A 17,753-nucleotide genomic window follows, 5' to 3' on the forward strand; every position below is an offset into this window, starting at 1 on the left:
TTTACATACAGCAAAAGGCACATAGCTTTTTTTGTCTTCTACTGTTTTATTGAATACTTTTAAAAATTGAGATGGGAAATTCCCTGGCGGTCCAGTGATTAGGGCTCCCCGCTTTCACTGCGGAGGGTGCGGGTTAAATCCCCGGTCGGGGAATTAAGAAGCCGAAAGCCACGTGGCCTGGCAAAAACAAAATTCATTAAAAAAAGTGAGACGAAATAGATATAACATAAAATTAAACATTTTAAGGTGTACAGTTCAGCAGTACTTGCTGCATTCACAATGCTATACGGTCACCACCTCTACCTAGTTTCAAACTCTTCTACTGTTTTTAATATTATATTTATGCCTCATTGGTAAATAGAAAATTCAATGAGTTAAACGTTGTGTAGATTTCCCTCAGCAGATAACTGACATTTTACTAAATGATTTTTTTTAAACAAGAGTAGCTAAAAGATACTCCATCTGTTTCACCTTTTTCTTCTGCTGCCACCTTTGGGTCGGTTTATGACTCCACTCGGGGTAAATTTCAAATAAATCTGATTTAACTTTTTAGTAAGTTTGTTTAAAAACTTTTTTACAGTAGGTATTAGATAGAAGAAAGGAAGATGAAGTAATTGACATGGCTAAAGTGCCATTTTGTGAGGTGTTTTTAGTTTTTTTAGTGTTTTTTTGAAGTACAGTTGATTTACAATGTTAGTTTCTGGTGTACAGCAGAGTGACTCAGTTATACATATAGACATTCTTTTTCATGTTCTTTTCCATTATGGTTTATCACAGGATATTGGATATAGTTCCCTGTGCTCTACAGTAGGACCTTGTTATTTAACCATCCTATATATAGTAGTTTGCATCTGCTAATCCCAAACTCCCAGTCCAACACTGCCTGCCCCCCTCCCCCTTGGCAACCACAGGTCTGCTCTCTCTGTCTGTGCATCTGTCTCTGTTTCATAAATAAGTTCATTTATGTCATATTTTAGATGCCACATATAAGTGATATCATATGGTATTTGTCTTTCTCTTTCTGACTTAATTCACTTAGTATGATAATCTCTAGGTCCATCCATGTTGCTGCAAATGGCATTATTTCATTCTTTTATGGCTGAGTAGTATTCCATTGTATATATATATATGTACCACATCTGTATTCATTCATCTGTTGATGGACATTTTAGGTTGTTTCCATGTCTTGGCTATTGTGAATAGTGCTATGAACAGAGGGGGTGCAGGTAGCTTTTTGAATTATAGTTTTGTCCAGATATATGCCCAGGAGTGGGATTGCTGGATCACATGGCATCTCTACTTTTAGTTTTTTGAGGAACCTCCATACTGTTTTCCACAGTGGCTGCACCAACTTACATTCCCACCAAAAGGAGGGTTCCCTTTTCCCACACCCTCTCCAGCATGTTATTTTTAGACTTTTTAATGATGGCCGTTCTTTTATTTTTTTTTTTAAGATAGATTTTATTTATTTATTTATTTTTGGCTGCATTGGGTCTTCGTTGCTGCATGGGCTTTCTCGGAGGCGGTGGCTACTCTTTGTTGCGGTGCATGGGCTTCTCGTTGCGGTGGCTTCTTTTCTGCGGAGCACGGGCTCTAGGCACGCAGGCTTCAGTAGTTGTGGTGCATGGGCTCAGTAGTTGTGGCATGTGTGCTTAGTTGCTACACGGCATGTGGGATCTTCCTGGACCAGGGCTCGAACCCGTGTCCCCTGCATTGGCAGGCAGATTCTTAACCACTACGCCACCAGGGAAGTCCCTGTATATCTTCTTTGTAAAATGCCTGTTGACAGGCACTAAATTGGCTTCTTTGATGTATAGGAGTTCTTTATGTCTGGATATGAGTTCTGGGCCAGACATATATTATCTAAAATATATTCTCTGAGTCGTGGCTTTCCTTTTCACTTTAATATCTTTGGATGAGTAGAAATTTTTTTTATTTTGGGTATTTTCTTCTGAGAAAATTCAACTTGTGAGTTACTTATTTTATGGTTAGAGTTTTTCGTGTCAGGTTTAAAAAAAATCTTTGTCTACCCCCAAAGCTCACGATTTTCTCCTATCTTTTCTTCTAGAAGCTTTACAGTTTTCGCTTTTTTAAAAAAATATATTTATTTATTTATTTGGCTGCACAGGTCTTAGTTGCCACACGTGCGATCTTCATTGCCATGTACGGGATCTTCTTTTTTTTTTTTTTAGTTGCGGCATGTGGACTCTTAGTTGCAGCATGTGGGATCCAGTTCCCTGACCAGAAATCAAACCTGGGCCCCCTGCATTGGGAGCACACAGTCTTACCACTGGACCACCAGGGAAGTCCCCACAGTTTTAGCTTTCATACGTAAGTGTATGATCCAACTCAAATTAATTTTGCATATAGTGTGAGGTAGACACCAGGTGGTGGTTGTTTTTTCCTCCATATTGAAATCCTGTGGCCTATGTCTCAATCCTCTATTCTGTTCTATTGAGCACAAAAAAAATCTGCTTGATGCTCTACATTATCAACCATATTCCTATGAAAATCCCTCAGTTCCTCCAATTTAATATTCCTAACTTCATTCCTTTAATTTTCATTCTTTCACTACTGCTCTTCTGAGAGCTAGACCAACTAATATTTTTCATATTATTCTAGTTACTCCTTGATTGAATCAAATCAACTTCATTCATTCCTAGAGTCAGACTGTTCCAAGAACATACCTTTTTAATCGCCTTCTTGGGTTCTGGGCCTGCAATAACTTTGTTTTCTCCACCTCAAGCCAACTTAATGGTATAATATCTTTAAAATAAAACTCTGGGGACTTCCCTGGTTGTCCAGTGGTTAAGACTCCACGCTCCCAATGCAAGGGGCGCAGGTTTGATCCTTGGTCGGGGAACTAAGAGCCCACATGCTGCACGGTGGAGCCAAAATAAAATAAAACCCTGGCACAGGGCTTCCCTGGTGGCGCAGTGGTTGAGAGTCCGCCTGCCGATGCAGGGGACGCAGGTTCGTGCCCCGGTCCGGGAGGATCCCACGTGCCGCGGAGCGGCTGGGCCTGTGAGCCATGGCCGCTGAGCCTGCGCGTCCGGAGCCTGTGCTCCGCAACGGGAGAGGCCGCAGCGGTGAGAGGCCCGCGTAACGCTAAAAAAAAATAATAATAATAAAAAATAAACCCTGGCACAACGTTGTAAATCAACTATACCTCAAAAAAAATTTTTTTAAGCCTAATTCATGTTTTTCATTTTTACTTGTTATATCCATTTGTTTTATTTTTTAGACTCCACATATAAGTGATAATATACAGTATTTGTCTTTCTCTGTCTGACTTATTTCACTAAGCACAATACCCTCCAGGTCCATCCATGTGGTTGCAAATGACAAAATTCATTATTTTTTATGTAAGGAAACAGATTGCTGTCCCTGAAAAGAAGGCTGAAGTGGTAATTTAACTATGGCTGATCTTCAGGGACTTTTATATAAGGGATACTGACTAGTCATTATACATCTCCACTAAAGAATGAACAAATAAAAACCAATTTTAACTGCAAAAAAAAATTCATTATTTTTTGTGGCTGAATAGTATTCTATTTTATATATATCCCATCTTATTTACAGAGTTCTTTATAGTGTTCTGCTTATGTTTTCTTCTAGGAGTTTTATGGATTCCAATCTTACATTTAGGTCTTCAATCCATTTTGAGTTTATTGTTCTATATGCTGTGAGAAAATGTTCTAATGTCATTCTTTTACATGTAGCTGTCCAGTTTTCCCAGCATCACTTATTGAAGAGACTGTCTTTTCCCCACTGTATATTCTTGCCTCCTTTGTCATAGATTAATTGACCATAAGTACATGGATTTATTTCTGGGCTCTCATGTTTTTCATTTTTAAATTGGGCTAAACCTTGCACACACTGAAGTGTTTTCACATATACGCATACCTTTGTAACCACCACCCAGACCAAAACAGAGAACATTTCCAGCATCTCAGAAGGGTCCTTTGTCTCCCCTCCCAATCAGTGCACCCAAGGATTACCACTACTCTTGCTTTATCACCATGATTCTGAACTACATATAAATGCATTCATACAATGTGTACCCTTGTGTATAACTTCTTTTACTCAATGTTATGTCTGTGAGTTTCATCCATGTTGTTGTATGAATCCATGATTTGTTCATTTTCATTGTTGTGCAGTATTCCAATATATGAGTATACCACATTTTATTTATTCTTTCTACTGTTGAAGGACATTTAGAGTGTTTCCAGGTTGGGGCTATTATAATAAGGCTGCTATGATTTTTTTTAAACAACCATTTTATCTTTCTGACGATCTCATGGGACAAGAATTCAGGAAGGACTTGGCTGGACAGTCCTTGCTTGGAGTCTCTTGCACAATTCACTGGGATGTCTGCTAAGGCCACAGTCACCTGAAGGCTCACCAGGCTGGATGTCAAAGATGGCTTCACTCACATGCTGCAACTGATGCTGGCTGATGGCTGGGAGACCAACTGAGCTGTCACCTGGAGCACTTACCCATAGCCTCAACATATGGCTTGGGCTTCCTTACAACATGGTGGCCTCAGAGAATTCAGATGTTTTTATATTTGGCAGCTCAGAGTTCCAAAAGTGAGAGACCTAGTGTTCAGGGTGGAAATTTTACCAGGATTTTTTTTTTTTTTGTATTTTTATACCAAAAAAAAAAAAAAAAGCCTGCTGGGATATTGGGCTGTAGTTCCATTGAATGTGTAGACAAACATGGAGAGAAATGACATCTTAAAAATATTGTCTTCCACAAAACTGCAAAGCTGAAGTAATCAAAACAGCATGGTATTGGCACAAAAGCAGACATATGGATCAACAGAACAGAACAGAGAGCCCAGAAATAAACCCACACAGTCAATTAATCTTCGACAAAGGAGGCAAGAATATGGACTGGAAAAGAGTCTCTTCAACAAGCACTGTTGGGAAAGTTGGACGGCCGCATGTAAATCAATGATGTTAGAATGCACCCTCACACCACACACAAAAATAAACTCAAAATGGCTTAAAGACTTAAATATAAGACAAAACACCATAAAACTCCTAGAAGAAAGCATAGGCAAAACATTCTCTGACATAAATCATACCAATGTTTTCTCAGGTCAGTCTCCCAAGGTAATAGAAACAAAAGCAAAAATAAACAAATGGGACCTAATCAAACTTACAAGCTTCTGTATGGCAAAGGAAACCATAAACAAAACAAAAAGACAACCTACGGAATGGGAGAAAATATTTGCAAATGATGCGACTGACAAGGGCTTAATTTCTGAAATATACAAATAGCTCATACAACTCAACAACAACAAAAAAACCAAACAACCTAATCAAAAAATGGGCAGAAGACCTAAATAGTCATTTCTCTAAAGAAGACATACAGATGGCTAAGAGGCACATGACAAGATGCTCAGCATCGCTAATTATTAGAGAAATGTAAATCAAAACTACAATGACGGGACTTCCCTGGTGGTGCAGTGGTTAAGAATCCACCTGCCAATGCAGGGGACATGGGTTTGACCCCTGGTCTGGGAAGATCCCACATGCCGCAGAGCAACTAAGCCCATGCACCACAACTACTGAGCCTGAGCTCTAGAGCCTGCGAGTCACAACTACTGAGCCCATATGCCACAACTACTGAAGCCCGAGCGCCTAGAGCCCGTGCTCCGCAACAAGAGAAACCATTGCAATGAGAAGCCCGCGCATCGCAACAAAGAGTAGCCCCTGCTCGCCGTAACTAGAGAAAGCCTGCGCGCAGCAACAAAGACCCAACGTGGCCAAAAGATAAATAAATTAATAAATTAATTAATTTTAAAAACCCCACTACAATGAGGTATCACCTCACACTGGTCAGAATGGCCATCATTAAAAACTCTACAAATAACAAATGCTGGAGAGGGTGTGGAGAAAAGGGAACCCTCCTACACTGTTGGTGGGAATGTAAGTTGGTGTAGCCACTATGGAAAACAGTATGGAGGTTCTTCAAAAAACTAAAAATAGAGATGCCATGTGATCCAGCAATCCCACTCCTGGGCATATATCCAGACAAAACTATAATTCAAAAAGATACATGCACCACTACTTTCATAGCAGCACTATTTACAATAGCCAAGACATGGAAACAACCTAAATGTCCATTGACAGATGAATGGATAAGGAAGATGTGGTACATATGTATAATACTACTCGGCCATAAGAAAGAATGAAATAATGGATGGAAGTAGAGATTATCATACTAAGTGAAGTAAGTCAGACAGAGAAGACAAATATCATACGATATTGCTTATATGTGGAATCTAAAATATGACACAAATGAACCTATCTACAAAACAGAAACAGACTCACAGACATAGAGAACAGACTTGTGGTCACAAGGAGGGGTGCGGGGGAGAGGGATGGACTGGGAGTTTGGGGTTGGTAGATGCAAGCTATTATATACAGGATGGATAAACAACAAGGTCCTACTGTATAGCACAGGGAACTATATTCAATATCTCGTAATAAACCAGAATGGAAAAGAATATAAAAAAGAATGTATACATATGTATAACTGAATCATTTTGCTATACACCCAAAACTAACACAACACTGTAAATCAACTATTCGTCACTTAAAAAAAAAAAAGAAATGTAGCCCTGCTGACACCTTGATTTTTAAAAAAATATTTATTTGGCTGCGCTGGGTCTTAGTTGTGGCACGCGGGGTCTTTAGTTGCGGCATGCAAACTCTTAGTTGTTAGGGCATGTGAACTCTTAGTTGCGGCATATGGGATCTAATTCCCTGACCAGGGATCAAACCCGGGCCTCCTGCATTGGGAGTGTGGAGTCTTAACCAACTGGACCACCAGGGAAAGCCCTGACACCTTCATTTTATCCAGTGATCTGTGTTGAATCTCTGATCTCCAGAACTGGAAGATAATAAATTTGTGCTGTTTTCAGCCATTAAAAAAAAAAATTATATATATATATATATATATACACATATATATATAGTCTTCCAATCCACAAATATATCTCTCCATTTATGAAATCTTATTTAATTTCTCTCAGCAATTATAAACTTAATATGTCTTTTGTTAAATTTATTCCTATTTTGCTGCTATTATAAACGGTATTTTTAAATTTCATTTTCCAACTGTTTGCTGCTAGTATATAGAAACAATTATTTTTTTGTATATTGACCTTGTATCCACTGACGTTGCTAAATTCACTAATTTTCCCAATAATTTTGATTTCCTCTTAGACCTGAGAGACTGTTTCTTAATTTCCAAACGAAAATTTAAAAAATCTTTTTGTGGTTGATTTCTAACTGTATTGGGCTATAGCTAAAGTTTCTGAATTATAGAATCTCTTGTTATTTTCGAATTTATTATCCTTTTCTTTGTGGCATATAATTGGTTTCTATTGACATGAAGGGTATATATATTCTCTGTAGATTCGAAATTTCTCTTTGTGTCATAATATAAAAGCCCACCTGTGAAAATCAAAAATATACATACTTGTACCTAGAGTAGTCAAAATCGTAGAGACAGAAAGTAGAATGGTGGTTCTAGGAGATGGAGAGTAATTGTTTAATAAGTACCAAGTTTCACTTTGGGAAGATGAAAAAAGTTCTGGAGGTGGATGGTGGTGATGGTTGTAGAACAATGTGAATGTACTTAATGCCATGGAACTGTACACTTTAAAATAGCTAAAATGGTACATCTTATGTATATTTTACCATAATTTTTTTTCTTTTTTTTGGTCATGCTACACGACTTGAGGGATCTTAGTTCCCCGACCAGGGATTGAACCCAGGCCCCAGCAGTGAAACTGCGGAGTCCTAACCACTGGCCCGCCAGGGAATTCCCTTTACTATATTTTTTTCTTTTTAATGTAAGTGGGCTTTTTTGGTCCTAGTCTAGCCCCTAAAACCAACATGACAAGGTCTCTGGTGACCCCAGTTGTGGAGAAACACGTCCAGCGTGTAATGTGCTGGCAGAAAGAGGACAGGTAACACTCAACTTTAAAGGCAAAACACAAAAACCCCTGGCAAATCTGTACAGGATTTTAGGAATCTGAAAATAGTACAGTGTGTTCGATTTGCTTTTTTATAAAGCATAAGTTCCCATGATTTCGGCCAGAAGTGCTAGAAGTATAGAAGCATAAGAGAGCAAGTAACATTGCCCTCCAAAGGCAAACGTGCTTTTCAGATAGGGTTTGCCTGTGCTTGAGACTGAAGGGGCCTGGCTGTTTTAGCTCGAGGGAGTGTGCAGGATCCGTACTGGCCACCAGGGGGCAGGAGTCCCCGTGTCGTGCAGACCAGGTAGGCACAGGCTCGGGGAGTTAGTGCCCACTGTCAAAGGCATCATTTTGTACCCGCAGGCGTGCGGGAGGCTACCTGCAAGCTTTCCAGCTACCTGCAGATGGGGAAAGCACCTGACAGAGGTTCGGGTGGCGTCCTTCTCAACCACAGGAGGGGTAACCAAATCTCTCAGCTCCTGGGACAGGCCTATTGCTTTCCTTGCTGGCATTGATATCAACACCTACATCCCTCCCTCCTACGAACATGCCAGGGGTGACTTCTCTTTTCTGAGCATATGCAGGGCCACCACTAACTTTTGTGCCGATTCGAACAAGAAGACTCTTCCTTCCGGGCACACAAGCTGGCAGGCACAGGGCTTGGCAAGCTGACTGATGCTGCTGGGTTAGAGAAAGCTCCCCTCCTTCCGGGCAGCCCCACGCGGTGGCCCTGGGACGGTCCTAAGTACCAGGCACTGTGCCGAGAGGCACTTCGGCACAGGGCAGGCACGGTTAGCGTGCACATTTTTCTGCTGTGGACACTGAGGGTGTAAGTAACTCAGGCTCACAGGGCCAGCAGGCGGTAGAGCTCCCGCCAGAGAGGAGGGCCATGGCCTTGGCGGCCCTAAAGTCCCTCCCACGTCCCCTGCGCCCGCGGAGTCCCAGCCGCCGCACAGCCTCGCCGAAGAGCTCCCTGCTTCCACAACCCCCGCCTCCCCGTCTGCTCCCTCACAGCAGCAAAAGAGGCATTTTTTCAGCTCCTTATTTTTGTTTTGTTTTTCTTTCTTCTTTTTCGAGGAAGCAGCTGTTCCTCCCTTAACTTACTGGGTTTCACGTGGTACCGAAGCCCCCGCCCAGACACCCCTCAGGGCCCCGCTGTCCCGAGTCAGCGCCTCCCGGGCGGGGCAGGTGGCGGGCAGCCCTCCAGCGCCCAGGGGTGCAGTGGGCATGTCTGGCTGCCCATAAATACCTTTCCAAAAATACGGCCCAGCTTTCTCCAGGTAAACAGGCTGAGCTGCAGCAGTCCCTGGGCCTAGCACCGGAGGAACCTGCTCCGAGGGCAGGGGCCCCGCGCCCGCACCTGCACCCACACCTGCCCACAGTCCCGCCCCAGGGCGCGGCTTCCTCCTGACTGTGGTGCCCGCGCCCGTGCCGCAGTAGCTCCTTGTCGTTAGAGGAACTACCGTACATAATGCAAACGTTCAGCTCAAATAATATTAGTAAAAAGAGTGCCCAATAGCCATTTCGCGGATGTTGCCAACGTCCTCCTCCCTGCTCCCAAAGAGGTAACCAACCGCAGTCCTGACTCTTGTGCTAATCTTTATCACACGTGTATATGTACATCTAAAGAGGATGCTCTTTAGTCTCGTCTGTTCTTGAGTTCTATGTAAGTGGAATAATACTGTATGCATTTTGCTGAGGCTAGTCTTTTGTGATTCATCCCTGTTGACACGTGTAGTTGGAGTTGATATATGTTCAGTGTTGCTTAGTATTCGTCATATGAACATCCCACAATGTCCATTTCACTGTTGATAGAGAAACATGTTTAGTTTTTGCTATTGTGAACGTTCTTGTTCATATCCCCTGGGGCAGGTATGCAAGGGATTCTCTAGGATAGAGTGTTTAAAAATCTTTTAAGACAACTTGATTATGAGTACATGCCAAAGTTTTATTATAGTCTTGCTGTAAGAACAAAAAGGTCTCTGATGGACCAAGCCAAAGATTTCTGTCTTGGTAGAAACACTTAAAGGGGGAAAAATGACTAGGCAATTTATTTATCTAGTTTCTCGCCTTGTGGGATCTTAGTTCCCTGACCAGGGATTGAACCCAGGCCCTTGGCAGTGAAAGGTCAGAGTCCTAACCACTGGATCGCCAGGGAATTCCCTTTTTTTTTTTCTGGGGTTTTTTTGTTTTGTTTTGGGTTTTTTTTTTTTGTTTGTCTGTTTGTTTTGACTAGGCAATTTAAAGGAAAAAATTCCTCTACTCTCCATACTTCATTACTTCTGACACCAGATGTCTGAGGGGGTCTTTTACCAAGTAATTCTCCAACACCAGCTGGGTGTCCTGTAATTTAACTCACACTGATATCGTCTGCCTGCAGCCCACAGGTTAAGGGCTCAGTCCTACAAGACAGTCCCCTTCCCTCCCCACTTCAGACACCACTTCCAAGTTCAGGTTGTCACCTGTGCTTCTGACCCACTGGCTATAAAGCCGAGGTTCCCATGACCTCCTTCCTCCTGGGGTTTGATTAATTTGTTCAATCGGCTCACAGAACTCAGGAAAACGGTTTACTCACTAGATCGCTGGTTGATTAGAAAGGATGTACCTCAGGAGCAGCCAGGTGGAACAGATGTGCAGGGCAGGGTGTGGGGGAAGGGGTGCAGACCTCCATTCCTCTCTGGGACCGCTCTTCCAGCCACTCTTCCCACCTCCACTGTTCACCGGCCAGAAGCTCCCCAAACGCCGCACTTTAGAGAGTTTTATGGAGGCTTCGTTATGTAGGCATGATCAATAAAATCAGTGGTCGCTGATGACTAATTCAACCTCCAGCCCCTCTCCCCTCCCCCAAGGTGGGGGAGTCGGGCTGTAACTTCCAACCTTCTAATCACACGGTTGATTCCCGTGACAATCAGCCCCCAAATTTAAGGCCTTTCCAAAAGTCGCTCCATTAACACAAACTCTGGGAATTTTAAAAGGGGCTTGTTATGAATAACAAGACATCTCTATCACTCTGATCATTTAGAAAATTCCTAGGGTTTTAGGAGCTCTGTGGTAGGGATGGGGATTAAGCCCAATTTCTTAGAAATCACATCATCACAGTAATCACTGCTCCAGCATCACAGTAATACAATCAGTTAGATTGTGTACGAAAGAAAAGTCTAATTAAAGATCTTTAGACTCTTGATTGATAGCTGACGGTTTAGTATATGGATATCTAGTGTCTCAGAAGAGATCTTAATTAGATTATGATCTGTCATAAAACTGCTTAAATATTTTATTAGCAATGCTACCTGTTTGTGAATTATGTCACCCCACAGGCCAGGTTAAGGACAAATTTTCTTCTATAATAATTGAAGTGATATAGCTGGGTCTAGGATATACACTTCCTCAATTTTGTTTTCCAAAGGGGTTGTAACAATTTAAACTCTCACCACAGCAGATGTTGTCTTTTTTTTTTAAGATTTTTGTTTTGGGGGGGGATGTGGACCATTTTTAAAGTCTTTATTGAATTTGTTACAATATTGCTTCTGTTTTATGTTTTGGTGTTTTGGCCATGAGGCATGTGGGATCTTAGCTCCCTGACCAGGGATCGAACCCACACGCCCTGCATTGGAAGGTGAAGTCTTAACCACTGGACCACCAGGGAAGTCCCTATTGTCTGACTTTTTAATCTTTGCACATCTGGAAGTTATGAAGTGGTATCTCATCATGGTTTTAATTTGTTTATTCCTGATCTGGTTGAGCAACTTCGTATGTTTATTCCATCCTATTTCCTCTTCTATGTTCTTTATGTATTCCAGATCTGTGCTATCCAATATGGTAGCCACTAGTCATATGTGACTACAATTAAAATTAAATACAATTTAAAACTGAATTTCTCAGTCTCACTTGCCGTAGTTCAAGTGTTCAGTAGCTACGTGTGGTCAGTGGCTAGTGGATGGTGCAAATATAGAATATTCCCATCATTGCAGAATGCTATTGGACAGCCCCATGCTAGATACTGATCCTTGTGAATTATGTGTTGCAAGGCTCTTCCTCAAGTTTATGGCCAGTCTTCTTGCTGTCTTTTTTGCACTTTTTTTTTTTTTTTGGCTGCCACAGCATGTGGGATCTTAGTTCCCCAACTAGGGATCAAGCCCATGCCCCCTACATTGGAAGCACAAGTCTTAATCACTGGACTGCCAGGGAAGTCCCTTTGCTGTCTTTATTAGGTATGTTGATGAACAGAAGTCCCAATTTTAATGTAGTTGAACTTATGAAAGATTTACCAAAGCTCTTCACCTTGGTCATAAAGATATTTGCCTAGATTTCCTTCTAAAAAATATAAAGTTTTCCCTTTCACAGTTAAGGCCTAAATTCACCCATAATTTAGTTTTGGGTGCAGTGTAGAATAGGAGTCTATTTTCATTTTTTCCAATAGTCCCTTCTTTACCCAATGTATTTATACTAGGCTTTTATATATGCACAGCTCTTTCTCTGAGCTCCTAGTCTGTTTCACTGATCCTGAGCCAATCACATTGTATTAATTATTATAACTTTAAAACCTAATAAAGGCTTGAGGGACTTCCCTGGTGGCACACTGGATAAGACTCTGTGCTCCCAGTGCAGGGGGCCCGGGTTTGATCCCTGGTCAGGGAAATAGATCCCACATGCCGCAACTAAGAGTTCGCATGGCGCAACTAAGACCTGGCGCAACCAAATTTTTTAAAAAATGTAATAAAGCCTTGATATCTTGGTTCTTCAGGAATGTCTTGACTGTTCTTGGCCCTTTGCACATCCATATAAGTTTTATTTTATTTATTTATTTATTTTTGGCTGTGCTGAGTGGCATGTGGGATCTTAGTTCCCCAGCCAGGGATCGACCCCCACCCCCTGTAGTGGACACGTGGAGTCTTAACCACTGGACCACCTGGGAAGTCCCCATATAAATTTTAGATTCGCTTTTCAAGTCCCCATAAAATCCTGTTATAATTTTGATTGGAGATGCATTAAATCTACAGATTGATTTGGGGAAAAAACCCCAAACAAACCTGATACCTATGTGCTAGGTACTGTTCATGGCCCTGGGGATGCAACAGTGAACAAGACAGACTGGGGGCTTTGCATCAAAATTAGGATAAAATCCAAACCCTTCACCACCGCCAATAAACCAATCCACACAACCAGCCCCAGCTCGTTGCCCCAGCTCGTTGCCCACCACTCCCTCTCCCTCTGAGCTCCAGTCCCACCTTCCTTGGCACCCCTGGACCTCAACAAGCATTCTCTGGCTGTGTTTTCCCTAGAAACTACCCACCTCCACTCTCTGCCCCTTATTTGCATGACGGGCTCCTTCACCTTAAGCAGGTGTTTGCTCAAATACCCACCTTTTTTTTTTTTGTGGTACGCGGGCCTCTCACTGTTGTGGTGTCTCCCGTTGCGGAGCACAGGCTCCCGACGCGCAGGCTCAGTGGCCATGGCTCACGGGCCCAGCCGCTCCGCGGCATGTGGGATCTTCCCGGACCGGGGCATGAACCCGGGTCCCCTGTATCGGCAGGCGGACTCTCAACCACTGCGCCACCAGGGAAGCCCTCAAATACCCACCTTTTCCAAGAGGCCATCGTGCTATGTAAAAGAGCTGTTGCATGTCTCTCTAACCCTTGCTTTATCCCTCAGCCCTCATCACTACCTAACACATTAAAGATGGTTTGGTTTTGTTGTCTACCTCCCTACTAGAAACTAAGCTCCTTGACCAGGAACTCCATCTGTCTTGTTTACTGTTATGTCCTCAGGGCCTTGACCGATGCCCAGAACATAGTAAGCACTCAGTAAATTTGCTGAATGAATCAAAGTAGCAAGATTGGACAAACGATCAGGACGCTTCAGAAAAATCCCAGGCAAGCTCTCTGAGTTGCGACATGTAGCTACAGCTATCCTAAGTTCTAGAAATATCTGGCTAGTGCTTATCAATTAAAAACAAAAAACTGGCCACAATCCCTCAAGATTTCCCAGGGAGGATAGTATTTCATCACCTAATGATTTTTAGAGTCTTATTTGCAAATAATGTTATCCATCATACTTCTACATGTGGGCTTGGGCAGACTGATTTTAATTAATGCCAATTTATCAATGTTTTCTTTTATGGATTACACTTGTGATGTCATAATTAAGAAGTCTTTACCTAACAGGGTCACACACACAATTTTTTTTTTTCATTTGGAAGATTTCTAGTTTTTCATTACATTTAGTTCTCTGTGCCATCTTGAGTTAATTTGTGTGTATGGTGTAAGATTTATTTTGCATATGGATATCCAATTGCTCCAACACCATTTATTTAAAACTATCCTTTCCCCATTGAATTTCCTTGGTGCCTTTAGAGAAAATCATTTGTTAACAAACGGGAAGATCTGTTTCTGGACTCTCTGTTATGTTATGTTGATCCTTATACCAGCACCACACTGTCTTTATTATGTCTTTACAGTAGGTGTGAAATTGGCTACATACTCCAACTTTGTTCATTATTTTCCCAAAGAATAGCTTTGGCTATTCTAGGTCCTTTCTGTTTCCACATAAATTTTAGGATCAGGTCATCAATACCTATTTTTAAAAGCCTGCTGGGATTTCAGTGGTGACTGCATTGACGCTATAGATCTACTTGGGGAGAACTGCCATCTTAACGGTATGGAGCACTTCAATCCATAAACACGCTATCGGGGGCTTCCCTGGCGGTCCAGTGGTTAAGACTCCGTGCTTCCAATGCAAGGGGTGTGTGTGTGAGCTAAGATCCCACATGCCACGTGGCGTGGCCAAAAAAGAAAAAAAAACACGGTACGTTTCTCCATTTGGGAAAATTAATCAGTTCTTTTTCCTTATTCCAGCTTGTTTAGCGGCTGGTTTATTGGGCCATAACTTTCTGTTTTCAGTAAATGTGTAATAATGAATGTTTGGTTTTGTTATTAAAAAAACAAAACACTCAAAGCAGGTGAGAGCTTTCTTTTCCTCTGGAAACACCTTGTTTCTTGGTGCCTGGGGTTTCTCTGGAGCCATCCTGAGGCCTGAACCCCAACTCTTCCCCTTGGTGGCCGGACCTCTTCATGTTCCTAGAGCCTTCCCTGGGATTCCTGTGGGCCCTGCTTCTCTATCCCACATTAATTCAGTCAGTCTCAGGACTGTGGACAGAGTGCTTTAAACCCTTCTTTCCTCCATTACACCCCAAATATCTATCCATCTGACGTGTTCACTTTTCTTTCTGTTCTGGGATGTATTCGGGAGGTGGAAGCAGGGCAGGTCCTCCCAGTGAGCCAGATGAGGGCGTGGCTGCTGAAGCCAGAAGCAGACATGTGTCCTTGGAGCAAAGGGACTGACTCTGCGCCAGATGACTCTGCACGTCCCTGCTGACGTCCACTGGGGTCTGGGGGACAACATTCGTGCACTGGAGGCCTCATCCAGGCACAGCCCCGGAGACCCACGGCCTCCTGTGGGCCCGGACATTGACCCATTTGGTCTGGGAGGGAGCATGACAGCCCGCAGATGCCCACTGAGCGCCTGCTGTGTGCCAGGCATCGCTCTGGGTACCATGATAAGACAGAGTCTCTGGCCTCCTGGGGCTTCCAATGTATGGGGGGTAAAAAATGAATGAGCCGGGCTTCCCTGGTGGCGCAGTGGTTGAGAATCTGCCTGCCAATGCAGGGGACACGGGTTCGAGCCCTGGTCTGGGAAGATCCCACATGCCACGGAGCAACTGGGCCCGTGAGCCACAATTACTGAGCCTGTGCGTCTGGAGCCTGTGCTCCGCAACAAGAGAGACCGCGATAGTGAGAGGCCCGCGCACCGCGATGAAGAGTGGCCCCCGCTCGCCGCAACTAGAGAAAGCCCTCGCACAGAAACGAAGACCCAACGCAGCCATAAATAAATAAATAAATAAATAAATAAATAAATAAATAATGAATGAGCCGAGCAAGTTCAGGCATCGATAAGTGTGCTGCAGGCAACAAAAGAATATTCCAGTGTAGTATGACAGCGTGGTCAGAGGAGGCCTCTCTGAGGAGCGGACTCCTGAGTTGACACCTGAATGATGAGAAAAAAAGGAAGAGCAGTCCAAGCAGAAAGACGGGCACCAGCCCGAGACCAGCACGGGCCTGACGAGTCTGGGAGACGGAAGGAAGGCCGTCGCGGCGGGACTGAAGTGACTGAGGGATGGATCACAGGGGCAGAGCGGCAAGGGAGGCCACGGCAAGGACTCTGGATCTTCTTTGGGAACAACAGGAAGCAGAGGAGTGACACGCAGTGAGCGAGCTGCTGGGTTCTCCAGCAGTGGAATGCGCCCGGTCTACACTGCACTGTGCTCGGCTTGGAGCCGGGAGGCCCGGACGCGCAGAAGAAGCATCAGAAGAGCCATCTTCTACCCAGCTAGGGAATCCAACAATGGTGAGATGCGGCGGCCTCCCGACAAACGGCAAAACCTCCGAGCCTTGGCAGCTCACGTGGGTATCGGGCTGCACGGGAGCGTGTGTCTGAGCAGGAGGTCTGGCATCCTGGTGAATCCAACTCCAGGGTCCGCCCAGGAGGAACTCGCCCACCCCTGCCAGCTGGGGCTGAGCACAGCCTTTACATCACCCGCGCTTCTTATAAGCGCCTCTGTACAGTGTTTCTCACACAGCGTGAGTTATTTATCGACATGTTTTCTATTCCACTGGATGATGAATACTTCAGGACAGACACGGAGCTGTTCAGCTCTGCCGTGTGCTGGGGGCGCAGATGACTGGCCTGGTGAGATATGTGGGTGGGGTGCAACTGAGGACAGCCCTGAGTACCTAAGGACATTTGGGTTTGCTCCAGGACCAATTCTTTGCTGCCACATCTTTGGCCAAGACTGTTCTTGAGACATAGTAGTGATGGTGGATTGACCAGAGGGCATGTGGCCTCTATCTGTCCAGATGTGTTTTCCCTGAGAAACATCTGAGATTTTGGACAACTGGGCTGGACCCTCGCTGAACAGCTGGGCACAAGTCTGTATCAAGGGCCAGCATAGGATGTAGCCATAGTGAAATTCTTTTTTTCTTTCCAGTTTATATATAATTGACAAGTAACATTATGTAAGTACAAGATATAGAGCGTGATGATTTAGGATGATTAAATTAAGATGATTTAGGATCTAATCTCTTAGCAACTTTCAAGTGTACAATACAGTATTAACTATAGTCACCACGCTCTACATTAGATTCCCAGAAGTTATTCATCTTATTATACTGAAACTGTTTTTTTTTGGCCGCACCTCGCGGCATGTGAGATCTTAGTTCTCCGACCAGGTATCAAACCCGCACCCCTTGCATTGGAAGTGCGGAGTTTTAACCACTGGACCGCCAGGGAAGTCCCTGTAGTAAAATTCTTGATTCTCTCTCCCAGAGGGATGCAATGGAAGGTTTTATCCATTCATCACAGGGCATACTCTTCCTTAGAACCTATAGAAGACATTTTTCGCAGGATACGTGCTGTTTCTCTTGAATCAATTTGTCTGTGTCTTAGGGACAGTGTGATAAATGCCTAATCATGTTTCCCTCTTTGCTTTGGCCACTACTAGGTAGTTTAGCAGTAAATCTGCAGACTATTTCTAATAACCCTAAAGGACCACTGGAGAAAATCAGCCTCAGGTTTAAGACTTTGGAGTCAGGCCACCTGGGTTGAAATCTCACTTCTGCCACCTCTTAGCTGTGTGACTGTGGGCCACTCATCCTTTTTCTTCCCAAGTATTTATGAAATGGGCATAATCACATTATTT

This window comes from Delphinapterus leucas, chromosome 19 (genome assembly GCF_059928025.1).
Source record: "Delphinapterus leucas isolate spDelLeu-1000000601 "Yukka" chromosome 19, BTC_Dleu_Yukka2, whole genome shotgun sequence".
In the NCBI taxonomy this organism is placed as follows: domain Eukaryota; kingdom Metazoa; phylum Chordata; class Mammalia; order Artiodactyla; family Monodontidae; genus Delphinapterus; species Delphinapterus leucas.